A 4,908-nucleotide genomic window follows, 5' to 3' on the forward strand; every position below is an offset into this window, starting at 1 on the left:
GGGGGAAAAAAAAGCTGGATGGTGGCCACACACGCTAACGGGACCTCGGGGTCTTCATCATGTGTGTGTCTGGGAGCTGTGTAAACCCGAGACCATGACAACCTCTGGACTCAGATGGCTGCACACACACAAAAAAGGTAACGCCTCTGGAGACCGGCGGGCCTCGGACTGCATGTGTGTGTGTGTGTGTAGCTGTCAGTAATAAACTAAGGCTGTCTGCAGTGAGTGTTCGTCAGTTCTCAGGGGTTTTTATGACAGTGATGTCTCCTTCAGTCTGCCGGCTCCAACACAATATCAATCCATCCGTCTTTCACACAGTGGACTCCATCTTCTCTCTACTGCCCTCCTCCTGGGAGTTATTCTATCGTACCCCCCCCCCCCCATACCTTTCTCTACAATAGGACAAAATAGCGACACCAGCAATATCCTTGACCTTTCTATGTCTCACTTTCCTGAGAATAGGGGATGACGACCTGTGACAAGCAGTGGCCGTGTGTGTGTGTGTGTGTGTGTTATGGGAGAGAAGATTTTATTCCAGGCAATTTTAGGCTTTGTTAGCCTGCTGTATTATTCATCACACCCATTTATGACTGCAAACAATATCTTCTGCAACTGCAATTGAAGCGTTAGAGACACATGAAAATCATCTCTGATTTAATATATCATTTCGTCCCAAAATCTTCCAATCTTTGTTTTTTAACAATCAAGACATGTTCTCTTGATATCAATTCTGTCTCATTCTGTCTTGTTTTACAAGATACAGACATTAATATTTGGAAGATTACAAAAACAAAGGACGCAGCACTGAGAGAACCAGTAACCCACACACTTTTGATAACTGGCACAAGCTTTACCTTTAACCTGGTGCCGGACCAAATTTATATCAAACTATATTTTACACCAAAAAATCTAAAATTTGAAAACAATTGAAATAGTGTTGATCAAAAATAAAGAATCAACCAAACCAAAATTAATAATTATTACCATGAAAGAAAACAGGCAGAAGTAATATGAAAACATTCCGAGAGAGGAAGGTAGATGAGGTAAAACAATTTGGGGCCCCAGATGTCTTTGTATGAGATGTTAGTATGAGTCATTGGTACACACACACACACACACACGTGACCAGTGCGATGAGGTAATGCCTGAAGTCATCCATCGGCAGCTCAAAGTCCAATTACCAGCTTAATTGGGATGAGAGCAGCCTGAATGTGACATATGAGCTAAACCTCATGGAGGCCGTTTATCTTCACGCCAACACGCACGCACGCACGCACGCACGCACGCACGCACGCACGCACGCACGCACACACACACACACACACACACACACACACACACACACACACACACACACACACACACACACACACACACACACACAGTACGTAACTGTGCTTCCATTTTTCTTTTGTTTCCATTTGCTTTGGTGAGATAATCATTTTGTTTGTATCCAACTATTTACTACCATACTACAGTTCGATTTCTGCCTCCACAGCAATACATTATACACATTTTTATTTATGTGTTTTAAGTATTTTTAGACTTTTTGTGTATCCTCAGGTTAAGTCTGTGTGGGGACAATATAGCTAAAGTTGTAAAGAAACTCCAATTTGAGGTGGTTTCTACTGACCAGTGTTAAACTACTGTAAGTAAAAGCCTTTCCAGATGTTTTGAACTGAAAGCTTGCAGCAGCATTACTCTGAAGGGAAGTGAGAACGTTGTTTATTTGTAATGTGGCTGAACTGACCCTTTATACAACCCACTCACAAACACACACACTCAACCGTTACTGACGCATGTCAATCACTCGGAGCTCGAACACGCTGAACTTTAAAACTCTCCTTTCATGTTCTTGAAAAAGAAAAAAGAATGGATCAGAAACCCGGACAGCTCAAACCCGGCTCTGCCACCGGGCTCAGTAATTAAAGGTTAGCCTTGACAGAGATGGATTCAGTGCCATGGGCTGTTATGTACATTCTTTAATTTTCCCAGACTATCGTCTTCTTCTCCTCTCTGTATTATTCTTCCTGTGTGCTCGTGGCTCAGAGCAGCCTGTGCCTTTATTAAAATAAAGCCCGCGTTCAGAGAGCGAGCTGCAGAGGAGGTCGGAGTGGAATCCCCGGGATAAAAAACACAAGGAAGCCAGACAAAGGCTAATTAGAGCGCGGCTATATTTCCACTGTAATGGGAAATAAAAAGCGCCTCGCGGCAATCCCTGCGAAAGACTCCTCCGTCATTATTTTGAGAAACGACCTTGGAAACGAGCATTGGGAGGAAGTTGGTGGAGAGTACTTTTGTTCTAGAGCGGGGCAACAAGTTCAAAAGTGTGAGAAAGAAAGGAAATATTTATGAAATACTAGATGAGGTAAAATTTCAACCCCAGGGTGTTTTGTAAAATTGGATAATTAAAACAAAGTGGGAAAGGTTTTCTTTTTTTTCCCTCCAGCTAAGTGGTGATGTCACATGTGACAAACGGCACTCAAAATGCAAAAGAGCCTATTGGTAGAGAGGGTGATTGAAGTAAATCAGACGAGACAGCGAATCAGATGGTGACGCTGAGGCGGGTGAGAGAGAGAGGTGAGGAAGAGGGAGAGGCTGTGTGTGTGTGAGAGAGGGAGAGAGAGAGAGGGAGAGGTTGTGTGAGAGAGAGAGAGAGAGAGAGGGGGAGAGAGGGAGGAAGTGAAAGAGAGAGAGAGAGAGAGAGAAAAATAACATTGATGCTTCACAACTGAGGCGGGCGACTCGGTAAATGAGAGGCCTAATTGACCGTGATAGAGAGCCGGGCAGAATGGGGATGAGGTGTGTGTGTGTGTGTGTGTGTTCACCACAGTAACCTCAACGTCCCGCGATGAACGTTCATGATTCCACTGAAAACATCTCAGTAAAGATCTCCTGAAACCACAAAGTGTTGGGCAGGAGGAAGATGCTCTGGTGAAAACTGATGAAACGTTTGTTTCCGTACATTCTGGAAGAATAAAAGGGGAACCAGAACTGTATCTAATGTGGGCTAATTTTAGAGACGCGCCTTTCCTTTTACTAAGACATATCAATGCAAACTCAACACTTCCTCCATGTGTACCTGCTGTCTTGATATTTTCAGCATAATGCGTCCGCAAACAGAAGATGAAGGGTGACTGGGTCTTGTCTGTCCTCCAGTCCTCTCTGGAATAACCTCCCTCAGGAGATCAGACTCCTTATAGCAATCTTAAAAATATAAGTGTGCTTTCACAGGGTTTGTGGCTTGAATTCTTTACTTGTATCTGTATACAACGGCCTTCTTTTACCTTTTATGTTAATGGTTATTTTAATTATTTAATATTGTTTTATTTCACTTTTGTTGTTGTATAACTTTTAAACTGTTTTTAATCATTGTTTGTCTACTTGTATACTTTGTAACCTTTGTTTTGAAAGGTACTATATAATAAAGTTTATTATTATTGTTAATATTATTATTATGACCCTTGAACAAAAATGTTAAGCTTTAAATGTGAAATATTTGCACAGGAAGTGTTCACTGACACAAGCTCAACATCAATAATTCAGCAAAGTAGAATCTGCTCTTTTTTGGAGGATTTTTTGCACCTTATTGACACAAGACATCAATATAAAGTATCTACTACACTTAACTATTAACCATATTAATCATACTACCAGGCACTATGATTGAGAATATTTAAGCTAGTTTCCTTGAAATTCTGTATTGAGTTTTTAGTCTTAGAGTGTCCTGGTGTAGTTTGATTTGACTGTATGTGACTTGGTTGCTGTAGTTCTGATAATACACCTGTGATGAATTCAAACAGGAAGATAAACCTGTCATACTACTTGATCTGTGGCAGTTTAGAGATTTAAAAAACACAGAAATATAAGCTGGATGTGTTTGAAAAGAGCTAGTTTTGTACATGTTGCATGAGCACTGATATGTGTGATATGATAGAATGGAATCTGTGCTTTCCCAGACAGAAAGTCAACGGGGTGCAGCGACGGACGCCTGTAACGGTGGCACGGGAATGATGGATGGGTGTGGCTCTCTCACTCCCGGCATACGCAAGAGTGGACGGTGGACAGACGAGAAAGATAGAGGAGTGATAAGAAGTGATGGATGCACTGCCCAAACTAAACTGGACAAGAACGGGCGGAGAGGTGGAGAATACGAATTAGAGACGAGCGGAGAAACCGTTAAATGATAAAAAAAAGAAGAAAAAAAAGGGGACTGCTATCACTCACATCAGTCATAAGATTTGCATATAATTGTGCTCTGCAGCTCATTTTCATTTGTTCACTCTCTCTCATACACAGTTCTTGTTCTTCCCCCTGGCTCCAATCATCATCATCTCTCTCTGCTCCATATCGTCTTATTCACCACACCCTCTTCACTACTCAGTACATCCTCCTCTTACTAGTATCTTCATTGGGGTGTTCTATCAATTTGGAACTGGATCCAAAAGTGAACTGGCTAATAGGCACCGAGCCCTAATCCTCAGTCTGCCTCTCTCTTGGTTATTTATCAGCTCTTGCAGACCGCTCGCTAAGAGCTTTTTAATGACACTCACTGCAGGCCGACTAATATGATGTCGGGCTTTCCACCGAGGCTCGTCCACCCTGCACATGGGGGGGGGGGGTCGTCTGTTGGCTGCAGCCTCAACAACTTTTCAAAGTCACCTTCATGTATATTAAGTTGCTGCTACTTTTGTTTTGGCGGCTTTGTCTATGATAGTTGTGATATAAGCTGGAACATTTTATAAACTCTCATCGTCTTCGTTAATTACCGGTACTCTTTTTGTCTTGTTTTCCAGAGAGAAACAGAAGTTATGTGAGGATGCAGTGTGATGGCGGATTACCTCAGATGGCACTTCTTTTTACACACACACACACACACACACACACACACACACACACACACACACA

General features: G+C 42.2%; 1 protein-coding gene across 1 annotated transcript in view; it reads right to left on the reverse strand.

The window, feature by feature from the left end:
- mast2 (microtubule associated serine/threonine kinase 2) overlaps positions 1–4,908 on the reverse strand; it is a 142,069-nt gene that overhangs the window by 22,248 nt on the left and 114,913 nt on the right.

The sequence above is a fragment of the Anarrhichthys ocellatus genome, unplaced genomic scaffold, assembly GCF_004355925.1.
Source record: "Anarrhichthys ocellatus isolate YVR2014 unplaced genomic scaffold, GSC_Weel_1.0 scaffold102, whole genome shotgun sequence".
Taxonomy (NCBI): Eukaryota; Metazoa; Chordata; class Actinopteri; order Perciformes; family Anarhichadidae; genus Anarrhichthys; species Anarrhichthys ocellatus.